Below are 15096 nucleotides of genomic sequence, written 5' to 3'. Positions count from 1 at the left end.
CGAGAGGCATGAGATGAGGGTGGATATTCTCTCCCTTCCTGAGGGAGCTGGGTGAACGGTGGCCAGGTATAGGTCCAGTTGTAAAAGGAACCCCTGGCACTGTGCAGCTGTCCCATTATACTCCCTGGAAGGGAGAGACGCATCCCACTGGAGCTGGATCCAGACAGGACGGGTAGAGGCAACCCCGGTTGTGCTGGTCGAGGCGCTGGAGAGACTTCCTGTCTCTCCCAGTGGTCCATGGTCTGGACAACGAGATCCATCATGGCACCGAGATGATGTAGCATTGCCGCATGTTCCCGGATGTGCTCCTCGACTCCTCTGACTGGGGTAACTGCTCCTGCTGACTCCATAGTTGGTGTAAGATTCCGGAGGGCGAGGAGCAGGGCGATCCGGCCGGCAACGGTGGAATTCTCGCAGCAGTTCAGGGTCCAATACATCAGCCAACGGAACCCAGCACCTCTCTTCCGGACCGTACCCCTCCCACTAGAAAGAGTGCTGAAAAGGTATGTGCCATTGAAATCCTTTTTTCTTTCTGAAGACAAAGGCCCTGTTGTCCTGTGAACAATGTTCGAAGATCCACTGACTGAACTTTGGCTGGACTTTGTCCATGGAAACTTGACCATATTCAGTGACACGATCAAGATGTTTGGAGGCCAGGACCACTGTGTTGTGGAGTCAGCTGCAATTCTGAGAAACATTGAGGCAAAATTGACTGCAAGACGTGATGACAACTTCATTCCAGTTTTGGTCAGAGGACTTCTGAGAGAGCTAGAGGGAAATGGAGCCATGTCTAAAGAGAGATTTCTCAAAAGATCCCAATCATTCTTCACTACGGCTGTGAACTACTTGCAAGCATGGGGAAAGCACAAAGATAGTCTAAAATATTTACATTGTCTCCTTTTAAAAAGGCAGAGAAGAGATCCAGAAGGCAGCAGGCACACTGCAGGAAAAATGCCCCAATGTGACAATCAATGGGGATGCATTGTTTGACGAGGTTACTGGCCTGCAAGAGTTCCTAAAGGGGGGATCGCTTGAAGAATGGAAAACATCTGAGACACCGCTTAGTCAGAGATGGAGCACAGTGGTTAACCACTTAAAAGAGAACGACATCCCACACACACCTCCTGTCTAGATTAGTGTATGTTGTCATGTGAATACCTGGAAGTAATGCACCGGTCGAGAGAGTGTTCTCCCAAATGAATGATATATGGACAGAAGAAATAGGTTCACTATTTCTACCAACAAGTCCATGCTTATTGTGAAGACAAAATTCAACCTCCCCTGCCAGGAGTTAATGGAGAAGCTGGCCAAAAACAGATCAATCCTGAAGAAGATACATTATTCTGAGAAATATACAGATTAGGTTGGTATAAGTATATTATGTAGTTACCAATCTCATCATCGTCTTATTTCTTTATTATGTTGTTAAGTATTTCACGTATACTATTGTCTGTTTTTTCCATTTTGCTCATGTTCTCTTCTGCTCTTATTCTTCCAGGACCACTGAATGGCTGTTCAGATCGGCCAGTTCTGTCTTGTCTATAGTGTTTCTGTAATATAGTTGTTTTCTCTGTATCACAGTGTGCCTGTTAGACTAACTACATGAAACCGGAATTGTTCCCCTTTTTTATTTCATAGATAATGACATTGGATATTTTAATTATATATTGACAGCCGAACTGGAAATGTCCCCGGTTTTCATTACAGAAATCTGGTCACCTTGTTATTTTACTGCTGCTGTTTAATTATTTGCTACTTTTATTTTCTATTTTTTACTTAACACTTACTTTAATTTGTTGTCTTAACTTCGTAAGCATTGTAGATTAAGGGCTTGCAAGTAAGCATTTCATTGTATTTGGAGCATGTAACATGTAGCAAATACAAATACAATTTGATTTCATTTGACCCTAACCTTAATTAACCCCTAATCCTAACTTTAACCCTTAGCCTCGCTAACATTAGTCACCTAGCTAACATAGCTAATGTTGGCCACAACAAATTTGAATTTGTTATGAAGAAAATCGTGTATTGTACACGAATGTTCTATGAAAAATTAAATAGTTTGGTGGACAACTTTTTTACTTTTTTACTTTTGGTGGACAACTTTTTTTGAGAGCGATATGAAATCGGGCATTGAGCTAAGGTGAATATGACACTACAAGCACTTCAGCACCAGCACAGACAGTGTTCTGGTGTATGTATGTGATGCAATACCATGAGTACTAGGATATGAGCACAGATTAAGCTGGACAGAACACACAATGTCCAGGATGTAATGGAATAATATAGACTAGAGAAGGAATCTCAAGGATGTGCAGTGACTGGGCTGGATGGGCCACTGACAGGGTGGTAATTGAATGACAGCCTGCATGTGCTGACGGTCACATCAGAGCACAGTGTGTGTGTGTGTGTGTGTGTGTGTGTGTGTGTGTGTGTGTGTGTGTGTGTGTGTGTGTGTGTGTGTGTGTGTGTGTGTGTGTGTGTGTGTGTGTGTGTGTGTGTGTGTGTGTGTGTGTGTGTGTGTGTGTGTGTGTGTGTGTGTGTGTGTGTGTGTGTTGCTGTGACTGCTATTTAATAAATCAAATAATTACCTACTACATTTCAGTATTACTTGACTAAATTAATCATGTAACAATGAACTCTTTAGGAATTTGGGGCACCACGGGAACAGTTGTTTACAGAGATACTATCTCCCGGCTTAAAACTTGTTAGGGAAGTGCTCCCGCTGTGGGAACATCAATCAGTGGAAATCAGTGGAAATTTCAAGTGCGCCACGTATAGTTTTTGATAAAAATCAAACTTTCATTAAAATTGACATACAATATACTGAATTAAAGCTACACTCGTTGTGAATCTATCCACCAAGTCAGATTTGTAAAATGCTTTTCGGCGAAAGCATGAGAAGCTATTATCTGATACCATGCACCCTCAAAATACTGCAACGTCACCTAACACGACAGATTTTGCGTTAGCCGTCGCAAACCAAAACGCTGAAATAAAATATAAAACATTCATTACCTTTGACGAGCTTCTTTCTTGGCACTCCTAGATGTCCCATAAACATCATTTAGGGTCTTTTTTCGATTAAATCGGTCCATATATAGCCTAGATATCGATCTAAGAATACTGTGTGATAAACGGAAAAAAATAGCGTTTCATAACGTAACGTCATTTTTTTAAATTCAAAAAGTCGACGATAAACTTTCATAAAACACTTCGAAATACTGTTCTAATGCAACTTTAGGTATTAGTACACGTTAATAAGCGATAAAATTCATCAGGAGGCGATGTAATTTCTTTTGCTGTCCGTGTATAAAACTTGTCCGGAGAGAGCTCGATCAAAACATCCGGTCAGAGACCGGAGGGAAGGAGTTCCCTTGAACCGGTTAGACCAAGAATCAATTGCGAATCAAATGACAAGACTCTAGACAACGTGTGGAACCTGTAGGCAGTGTAACCTCGGCCCTATTTAATTCGGTTCACTTTGAACAATTCCTTGAAGTCGCGGAAGGATATATTTTTCAATTTTCAGTAAACAGATTTCCCTGCACTTTTCGATGAAACGCACGTTCTGTTAAAGCCACAGCCGTGATTTAAACAGTTTTGGAAACGTCTGAGTGTTTTCTATCCACACATACTAATCATATGCATATACTATATTCCTGGCATGAATAGCAGGGCGCTGAAATGTTGTGCGATTTTTAACAAAAAGCTGCGAAAAGCTGCCTGAATTCTCTACTTCCTTAACAGGGTTTACTCTAAAGATTATCTAAATATCTCTTACATCATTAACTGTCAATTATTAATTATTATCTCATCAGTCTCATTCTGAACGTTGCATAATCCTTGGATGTCTGCACGAACCCTAACCTAAGTGATGAATCAGTGATACAAAAATTGGCTTAAATATTTATTTACTATCTAACTAAGAATACAGAATACGTAAACACATACCAACATACAGTTGAAGTTGGAAGTTTACAAACACTTAGGTTGGAGTCATTAAAACTCATTTTCAACCCCTCCACAAATGTCTTGTTAACAAACTATAGTTTTGGCAAGCCGGTTGGCACATCTACTTTGTGCATGACACAAGTAATTTTTCCAACATAGTTTACAAACAGATGATTTCACTTATAAATTCACTGTATCACAATTCCAGTGGGTCAGAAGTGTACATACACTAAGTTGACTGTGCCTTTAAACAGCTTGGAAAATTCCAGAAAATTATGTCATGGCTTTAGAAGCTTCTGATAGACTAATTGGCATCATTTGAGTCAATTGGAAGTGGACCTGTGAATGTATTTCAAGGCATACCTTCAAACTCAGTGCCTCTTTGCTTGACATCATGGGAAAATCAAAATAATTTTGCCAATACTTCAGAAAACAACTGTGGACCTCAACAAGGTCCTTCTGTAGCTCAGTTGGTAGAGCATGGCGCTTGTAACGCCAGGGTAGTGGGTTCGATCCCCGGGACCACCCATACGTAGAATGTATGCACACATGACTGTAAGTCGCTTTGGATAAAAGTGTCTGCTAAATGGCACATATAAGGTCACCTTCAATTCCTACTTTATTAACTCTGTCAGGGTACTGACACAGAAACCCTCCAGTTGTTTCTTGGGCTCAGTGCTAGTGAATGACACTCAACCTGTCTTCATAAGGGAGTTTTCTGAGTCAAAGGTGAACAAGGTGATTAGCTCACTAAAGAACTCTAAAGCCAAATATGTGTTTGGGCTGGACTCTACCTTTCTTAAAAACTACAGAGTCACTCATTGGCCCCATTACTAAGGGCCCCATTACTAAGGTCACCAACACATACAAGGGTATGGAAGTCGGCCATAATAACGGCCATCTTTAAATTGGCAACCCTGCTGACGTGAGTAACTACAGGCCTATTAGTATACTACCTGTGGTGTCAAAGGTTGTTGAAAAGTGTGTGCAGAACAACTGATTGCCCACCTCAACACTCCACAGAAACGGCCAACTGCTTTCTTCTGGAAAATGTGAAGTCCAAGATGGACAAAGGGGGCATTGTTGGGGCTGTGTTTCTGGACCTAAGGAAGGCTTTGATACTGTTAACCATGAGATTCTCATCACAAAATTGTCCAAGTTCAACTTTTCCCCTGGTGCCTTGAGATTGATGAAATCATACCTTGAAGGCAGAACTCAGTGTCAGAATGACAATGAGTTGTCGCCCAATCTTAGATATGATGTGGGTGTGCCCCAAGGGTCAATACTGGGGCCCCTCCTGTTCAGCCTGTACATTAATGATCTGCCTTCTGTCTGTACTGGGTCTGAAGTTCAAATGTATGCAGATAATACAGTGATATAAGTGCATGCAAAGAGCAAACAACAAGCTGCACAAGAACTCACTACTGTAATGGTCCAGGTTACAAAGTGGCTCAGTGACTCGTGTTTGCATCTCAATGTGAAAAAAACTGTTTGCATGTTCTTCACAAAGAGGGCAACAGATGCTACTGAACCAGATGTCTATGTGTCAGGGGAGAAGTTCCAGGTGGTATCTGATTTTAAGTACCTTGGCATCATACTTGATTCCAACCTCTCTTTTAAAAAGCATGCGAAAAAGGTCATTCAGATAACCAAATTCAACCTAGCTAATTTCCGATTTATACGAAATTGTTTGACTACAGAGGTAGCAAAACTGTACTTCAAATCTATGATACTCCCCCACTTAACATACTGCTTGACTAGTTGGGCCCAAGCTTGCTGTACAACATTAAAACCTATTCAGTCTCTATAGAAACAGGCTCTCACTGTGCTTGATAGGAAGCCCAATAGCCATCATCACTGTTACATCCTCAGAAAGCATGAGCTCCTGAGTTGGGAAAATATTGTGCAATACACCGACGCATGTCTTGTATTCAAGATCCTAAATGGTCTGGTTCCCCCTCCACTCAGTATTTCTCTTAAACAGAAAACCCAAACATATGGCAGCAGATCCACAAGGTCTGCCATGAGAGGTGACTGTATAGTTCCCTTAAGGGAAAGCACCTTTAGTAAATCCGCTTTCTCTGTGAGAGTTTCCCATGTCTGGAATACACTGCCATCAGACACAAATAACTGCACCATCTATCACACTTTCACAAAATGTATGAAGACATGGCTAAAGGTCAATCAGATTTGTGAACGTAATCCCTAGCTGTGTATTGCCGCTTTCCATGTTGTCTGTTGTCTGTAGCTTGTGAGGTGTGGAAACACTTTGTTGCTTTTATGAATTTTGTCTTGCTGCTTTTTGTTCTATGTTGCTCTGTCTGTATGCTATGTCTTGCTTGTCCTATGTTGCTCTGTGTGTGCTCACTGCTCAATGATTGTCTATATTGTAATTGTTTTTAATAACCTGCCGGCTGGCTAAAACCGGCACTTTTACTGAAACGTTGATTAATGTACACTGTCCCTGTAAATATAAAATAAACTCAAACAAGTCTGGTTCATCCTTGGGAGCAATTTCCAAACACCTGAAGGTACCACTTTCATCTGTACAAACAATAGCACGCAAGTATAAACACCATCGGACCAAGCAGCCATCATACCGCTCACAAAGGAGACGTGTTCTGTCTCCTAGAGATGAATGTACATTGGTGCGAAAAGTGCAAATCAATCCCAGAACAACAGCAAAGGACCTTGTGAAGATGCTGGAGGAAACAGGTACAAAATGATCTATATCCACAGTAAAAAGGAGTCCAATATCAATATAACCTGAAAGGTCGCTCTGCAAGGAAAAAGCCACTGCTCCAAAACCGTCATAAAAAGCCAGACTACGGTTTGCTACTGCACATGGGAACAAATATAGTACTTTTTGAGAAATGTATTTTGGTCTGATGAAACAAAAATAACACTGTTTGGCCATAATGACCATCTTTATGTTTGGAGGAAAAAGGGGGAGGCTTGCAAGCCGAAGAACACCATCCCAACCGTGAAGCATGGGGGTGGCAGCATCATATTGTGGCGGTGCTTTGCTGCAGGAGGGACTGGTGCACTTTACAAAATAGATGGCATCATGAGGGAGGGAAAATTCTGCGGATGCACACCGAATACGCTGATTCGGTGTGCGAGTTCATTAGAACTCGCACATTTTGATTTGATTTGATTTGATTAGAACGTGCGTTGAAGATGTCGTTCCCATAGCAACGATTAAAACATTCCCTAACCAGAAACCGTGGATGGATGGTAGCATTCGCGTGAAACTGAAAGCGCGAACCACTGCTTTTAATCAGGGCAAGGTGACTGGTAACATGACCGAATACAAACAGTGCAGCTATTCCCTCCGCAAGGCTATCAAACAAGCTAAGCGTCAGTACAGAGACAAAGTAGAATCTCAATTCAACGGCTCAGACACAAGAGGCATGTGGCAGGGTCTACAGTCAATCACGGACTACAAGAAGAAACCCAGCCCAGTCACGGACCAGGATGTCTTGCACCCAGGCAGACTAAATAACTTTTTTGCCCGCTTTGAGGACAATACAGTGCCACTGACACGGCCTGCAACGAAAACATGTGGACTCTCCTTCACTGCAGCTGAGGTGAGTAAGACATTTAAACGTGTTAACCCTCGCAAGGCTGCAGGCCCAGACGGCATCCCCAGCCACGCCCTCAGAGCATGCGCAGACCAGCTGGCCTGTGTGTTTACGGACATATTCAATCAATCCCTATACCAGTCTGCTGTTCCCACATGCTTCAAGAGGGCCACCATTGTTCCTGTTCCCAAGAAAGCTAAGGTAACTGAGCTAAACGACTACCGCCCCGTAGCACTCACTTCCGTCATCATGAAGTGCTTTGAGAGACTAGTCAAGGACCATATCACCTCCACCCTACCTGACACCCTAGACCCACTCCAATTTGCTTACCGCCCAAATAGGTCCACAGACGATGCAATCTCAACCACACTGCACACTGCCCTAACCCATATGGACAAGAGGAATACCTATGTGAGAATGCTGTTCATCGACTACAGCTCGGCATTCAACACCATAGTACCCTCCAAGCTCGTCATCAAGCTCGAGACCCTGGATCTCGACCCCGCCCTGTGCAACTGGGTACTGGACTTCCTGACGGGCCGCCCCCAGGTGGTGAGGGTAGGCAACAACATCTCCACCCCGCTGATCCTCAACACTGGGGCCCCACAAGGGTGCGTTCTGAGCCCTCTCCTGTACTCCCTGTTCACCCACGACTGCATGGCCACGCACACCTCCAACTCAATCATCAAGTTTGTGGACGACACAACAGTGGTAGGCTTGATTACCAACAACGACGAGACGGCCTACAGGGAGGAAGCGAGGGCCCTCGGAGTGTGGTGTCAGGAAAATAACCTCACACTCAACGTCAACAAAACTAAGGAGATGATTGTGGACTTCAGGAAACAGCAGAGGGAACACCCCCCTATCCACATCGATGGAACAGTAGTGGAGAGGGTAGCAAGTTTTAAGTTCCTCGGCATACACATCACAGACAAACTGAATTGGTCCACTCACACAGACAGCATCGTGAAGAAGGCGCAGCAGCGCAGCAGGCGCAGGAGGCTGAAGAAATTTGGCTTGTCACCAAAAGCACTCACAAACTTCTACAGATGCACAATCGAGAGCATCCTGGCGGGCTGTATCACCGCCTGGTACAGCAACTGCTCCGCCCACAACCGTAAGGCTCTCCAAAGGGTAGTGAGGTCTGCACAACGCATCACCGGGGGCAAACTACCTGCTCTCCAGGACACCCCACCACCCGATGTTACAGGAAGGCCATAAAGATCATCAAGGACATCAACCACCCGAGCCACTGCCTGTTCACCCCGCTATCATCCAGAAGGCGAGATCAGTACAGGTGCATCAAAGCTGGGACCGAGAGACTGAAAAACAGCTTCTATCTCAAGGCCATCAGACTGTTAAACAGCCACCAATAACATTGAGTGGCTGCTGCCAACACACTGACACTGACACTGACTCAACTCCAGCCACTTTAATAATGGGAATTGATTGGAAATGATGTAAATATATCACTAGCCACTTTAAACAATGCTACCTTATATAATGTTACTTACCCTACATTATTCATCTCATATGCATACGTATATACTGTACTCTATATCATCGACTGCATCCTTATGTAATACATGTATAACTAGCCACTTTGAATGGAAGAAGAAGTTACAGGTCTGTGAGAGCCAGAAATCTTGCTTGTTTGTAGGTGACCAAATACTTATTTTCCACCATAAATTTGCTAATAAATGCATAAAAAATTCTACAATGTGATTTTCTGGATTTTTTTTCTCATTTTGTCTGTCATTTACATTACATTTACATTTAAGTCATTTAGCAGACGCTCTTATCCAGAGCGACTTACAAATTGGTGCATTCACCTTATGACATCCAGTGGAACAACCACTTTACAATAGTGCATCTAAATATTTTAAGGGGGGAGGGGGGTGAGAAGGATTACTTTATCCTATCCTAGGTATTCCTTAAAGAGGTGGGGTTTCAGGTGTCTCCGGAAGGTGGTGATTGACTCCGCTGTCCTGGCGTCGTGAGGGAGTTTGTTCCACCATTGGGGAGCCAGAGCAGCGAACAGTTTTGACTGAGCTGAGCGGGAACTGTACTTCCTCAGTGGTAGGGAGGCGAGCAGGCCAGAGGTGGATGAACGCAGTGCCCTTATTTGGGTGTAGGGCCTGATCAGAGCCTGGAGGTACTGAGGTGCCGTTCCCCTCACAGCTCCGTAGGCAAGCACCATGGTCTTGTAGCGGATGCGAGCTTCAACTGGAAGCCAGTGGAGAGAGCGGAGGAGCGGGGTGACGTGAGAGAACTTGGGAAGGTTGAACACTAGACGGGCTGCGGCGTTCTGGATGAGTTGTAGGGGTTTAATGGCACAGGCAGGGAGCCCAGCCAACAGCGAGTTGCAGTAATCCAGACGGGAGATGACAAGTGCCTGGATTAGGACCTGCGCCGCTTCCTGTGTGAGGCAGGGTCGTACTCTGCGGATGTTGTAGAGCATGAACCTACTACTGTCAAAGTTGAAGTGTATCTATGATGAAAATTACAGGCCTCTCTCATCTTTTTAAGTGGGAGAACTTGCACAATTGGTGGCTGACTAAATACTTTTTTGCCCCACTGTATATATATAAAAATATATACATTTTAAAAATCGTCCGATTAATCTGTATCAGCTTTTTTTGTCTTCCAATAATCGGTATCGGCATTGAAAAATCATAATCAGTCCACCTCTAGTTGAGATCTGGTGACTGAGATGGCAATGGCATTTGGTTTACTTTTTTTTTGCTCTTCAAACCATTCAGTTACCACTCATGCCCTGTGGATGGGGGCATTGTCATCCTATGGGGCATAGCCATGGTAGCCAAAATAATGGCCTGCCCAGCATTTTTATACATGACCCAAAGCATGATGGGATGTTAATTTCTGAATTAACTAAGGAACCACACCTGTGTGGAAGCATGTCCTTTCAATATACTTTGTATCCCTCATGTACTCAAGTATTTCCATTATTTTGGCAGTTACTTGTATGTCAAGTAGGTTACTTATCAACCTTTCCAAAATCTCTAACTGAGTACTGATAACATCTATAAGTAAAAGTGATGACAACAAAGGAAAAAAACATTTAATAAATTCCCTGGTATTACCGAAAACCAGGTTAGAGGATTCCCAGAATCAGGAGGGAATAGGCAGGAAATCCGGAATTCTCCAACCAGGATTTCTGGAAAATCAGGGAATTTATTGAAAGTTCTGGGAATTTTGCAACCCTAAGCAGGAATCATTGTGTGGAGAAGGCAACCTTGCACGACAGGGAACATAGAATGCAGATTAGTAATCCTATTCCTTCTACTCAATGCGAGCTAGTGGCCCATCCTTCTACACACAACATATGCTTGTGAGCACAGCACACTCTCCTACATGAAAAGCAGCCTCATGAACACTACCTCCTACACAGGCTGCCCACTACTACATAACACAGATAAGAGGCCAGGCCACCGCAGGCTAGCTGCCTGCTTTCTCTGAAACACCAGTGGCATTCAGCTGACAGACAGAGACCTGGGTGTCATATACCTTTAAAACACATCTCTGTCCTGACAAGCCAGTGTTGTGAGCCAGCCCAGCCTAGTCAGTCTCTATCCCCTCCACTCTCTGGCCCTCTGTAGCTGCACGTCCCCCTAAGACAAGCGCAGCCCAATTAAGGACAGGCCCCAGCCCTCAGTCGACAATGAGCTGACACCTGCTCCTGCCTGGGCACTGGGCACAGAGAGGGGGTGTGAAACAGGCCAGGCGTGCGTGCCAGAGGCCCAAAGGCCAATTCAACACTGTGGGGCACTGCCAGAGGTGCACATTACAGGAAATCAGGATATAAGGAGGGTGGCGCCTGCCCTGCCCTGTGCCAGCCAGGGGTTGTAAGTCACTGACATTTCCCCATGCTAACACGGATCGAGTCACACACACACAGACTCAACTTCCTTCCTTTTTTAAATAAGTAGTAGATTCTTCAGCCATTATAACCATATAGTGTTGTAAATTAATTGCATCAAGAAGCATGCTTATTAGCGCTTTCATATGGCTTTTCTAATTACAGTTGGTTATTGAAAATAATGTTAATTCTACATCGATAAATCAAATAAATTGCACAGCCCTCAAGAACAAGTGTGAGTGATGGAATCTACAGTACAGTACAGCCAGAAACTATGAGTGATTGAATAAGCAATACATTCCTGATTGCTGTACATTTCTGTGAGTTGCTGTGGCAGATACACTACTAGCATTATCTTCATTTTCATCAAACTGGGAGGGAGAGCCAGCCTTTGTTTTGTATGGTTACACTAGTTTGTCAGAAGTGTGAGTAGTCAACCAGAGAGAGAACTGGGGGCTTCAACCAGGCCCGTTCCTCACTCTGGCTTTCCCAGAATGCTCCAGGCTTTGTTTGCATGGAGATTCCACTGGGAGCGTACTGGCCGAGGCGAGAGGAGTGGTTGCAGCAGAAAGAGCTGGCACATGCCCAGTGCTGTGCTGGCAGAAGTATGCCTTCCACAGCTTGAGCACAGGGCTTTCTCTAGGCTGGGTTTACAAGCTTTACTCCCATGATTGGGAGAGTAAATAGAGCATATGCCTGACAGTGAATGAGTGAGGGTATAGGTTGTATGTCTGAGTGAAAGTGAGTGAGTGCGTGACTGAGGGAGTGAGTGAAGTGAGTGAGGTATTTGTTGGTGAATGGGCACTATAGGTGAGTGAATGATAACAGAGAACGATTGAATGAATGAGAGAGAGAGAGAGAGAGAGAGAGAGAGAGAGAGAGAGAGAGAGAGAGAGAGAGAGAGAGAGAGAGAGAGAGAGAGAGAGAGAGAGAGAGAGAGAGAGAGAGAGAGAGAGAGAGAGAGAGAGAGAGAGAGAGAGAGAGAGAGAGAGAGAGAGAAGAGAGACTAGATTGCCTAGACTAGACTGCCTGTATCCTCTCAGGCATAGAAAATGAAAGGGAAAGGGGATAACTAGTCACTTGTAGAACTGAATGCATTCAACTGAAATGTGTCTTCCACATTTAATTCAACCCCTCTCAATCAGAGAGGTGCGGGTCCTGCCTTAATCAACATCCACGTCATCGGCGCTCAGAGAACAGGAAGGCAGTCATGGTACAGTAGGATGAAACACATATTGCCAGGGACTGGGAATGGGGTCATGCCCATGTCAATTCAGGAGATAAATTCAAATTGAATTCATGCCCATAGTTTACAACAATGATTTTTGCTTCTGAATTAATTTTCTGAATTGATTGGTTTGAAATGGAATTGACCCCAACCCTGCTAGGGACAATACCCTCTACTCTGACATTTGATCTCATCTACCAACATGCCTAACACAGAGATAGAAAACGCAACAGCCAAATGATGCAGACAGTCTTAGAAAGTATACCAATGGAATTGATTTATTTCCACATATGCTGTTTAACCTAAAATTTGCATAGGCAGTTTTCAGATTTGTGTAATCACATTTCAGCGGGTTGACAGTTTTCTAAAACGTTTTTTTTTTATGGAAAAATAAATCCTAACAATAACCAACATGAATGGTGGGATTAAAAAGACAAAACAACAACATTGTATAGACCACTGGTAATACCTAGGTAATACATATCTCAAGGTTGGAACTGGCAGTGACTGAATGTGACTACTATATGAGGGGCGGCAGGGTAGCCTAGTGGTTAGACCATTGGATTAGTAACCGAAAGGTTGCAAGTTTAAATCCCCGAGCTGACAAGGTACAAAATCTGTCGTTCTGCCCCTGAACAGGCAGTTAACCCACTGTTCCTAGGCCGTCATTGAAAATAAGAATTTGTTCTTAACTGACTTGCCTAGTTAAATAAAGGTAAAATACAATCAAATAAAAGACCAATACAGGTATGAATGATCAAATAAACAGCATAAAGGAAATAATAATGTATGTTTTAGCTAACTAATATCTAATTATGTTTCATTTAGAAAAACGAACCCCTGGCCCTCACAAATCCTAATTGTCAAATAAAACAGAAAGCAAAGTAACTTTAGACAGAGGATGAGGGGTCATTGAGCTCAGTCATCATCATATTACGACTCGAGAAAGACTCCCCCATCTGGACACTATTGGAAGAGCAAGGTTAAGTCAGTCCATGGGTCAACACAGTAGTTTCATGAAAATGTGAGCAAACTTGCATAATGTATATTGTAATTATTAAACAGTTCATTGCGCCATTCCAGACCATTTGATAAACATCTCTAATGGGCACTGCATCAGTCACAACTGTCAGTTACTGACACATCACACAGCAGTTACATACCATCTGAAATACAATTTAAACAGACAAAATCAAAATCAAATGTTATTGGTCGCATACACATATTTAGCAAATGTTATTGCGGATGTAGCAAAATGCTTGTGTTCCTAGTTCCAACAGTGCAGTAATATCTAACAATACTCAACAATACACACAAATCTAAAGTCAAATTAAATAAATACATTTATGCACAGACAAGTTCCAATGTCATGTGACAGTATTGCTGCATTGAGGAGGTACTTTCCCATGCTGGAAACTAGTGAAGCAGTCACACCCCTTTTTGTAAAATGATCACATTTGAGACTGCTGACACCTCTACTGATCATGACAGATTTTCTTCGAAAGCAAATATCAGAAGAAAAACGTGTTTCATTTAGTGTTTTTTGCCTTTTATCTGACACATCTGAAACACGTCCTGACTGTATAGGCTACTATCACTGACCATAGCAATATGTACTTACAGTAGAGAGAGAAATATGCTTGTAGTATTTTTCTGCTCAAATAATGAAGGAATTATTTTACACAGAATTATGCAATATTATGTATCACTTATTTGTCCTTTCAAATATGAGTTTTTACTCTTTAGGCTATATTACATGATAATTGCATGATAAGGAGTAGGCTAATATTTTCCCTAAAATATTTAAAAATACGAATAAACCAAGACAGAACTTTCACGCGACTAGAGAAAATGCAGCCATTTATATCAATGAAAAACAGTTATTGCGTTTATCTACCAATTTAGAATGAGCATGCTATGCAAAGGCCAGCAGCAAACCCACATGCAGTCGCTCAAAATTATATGTTATGGGCGACACAAAATATATTGCACTTCAACTCACCTTGAGCGGCCGTTTCTCTGGTGCTGAATACACTTGCTATCAAAGTGGCCACATACCAAATCATAGTACTATTGCCGACCAGCTATTACAACGCAAAGTGCCCCGTTCAACGAATCTGTCATATTCGACCTTGCACCGCGCGCGCTCTTATCGACGCCCTTTTATTCATATTCTATGCACTTTCCTATCGGCGATTCCCTTCATCCCTTCCCTCCCCCGTCCTTCCGTCCGCATCCTCCCTCGAAGAGACAGAGCACCTGCACCGCGGCGATTGTAGTAGACCGAGCTGTTTTACGAGTGCATAGTGAAATCTTTGTGAGAATTTAGCCACTAGGTCCGCCTCTTCTATCATTGGATTGGTTGCTGATAGAGGATTTGGGGCGTGTATTGGCTATTATTCCGCCCCTTACTATCGAATGACAGGAGGACAGACGCGTACCAATTCAAG

At 43.2% G+C, this 15096-nt stretch overlaps 1 pseudogene; it reads right to left on the bottom strand.

Annotated features, from left to right (window-relative positions):
• The window catches only part of LOC123992710, a 101412-nt pseudogene extending 86533 nt beyond the window's left edge, over positions 1 to 14879 (bottom strand).
• Positions 14880 to 15096: the final 217 nt, after the last annotated feature.

This window comes from Oncorhynchus gorbuscha, linkage group LG13 (genome assembly GCF_021184085.1).
Source record: "Oncorhynchus gorbuscha isolate QuinsamMale2020 ecotype Even-year linkage group LG13, OgorEven_v1.0, whole genome shotgun sequence".
Classification (NCBI taxonomy): Eukaryota; Metazoa; Chordata; class Actinopteri; order Salmoniformes; family Salmonidae; genus Oncorhynchus; species Oncorhynchus gorbuscha.
This window is presented reverse-complemented; position numbering and strand designations above follow the sequence as displayed.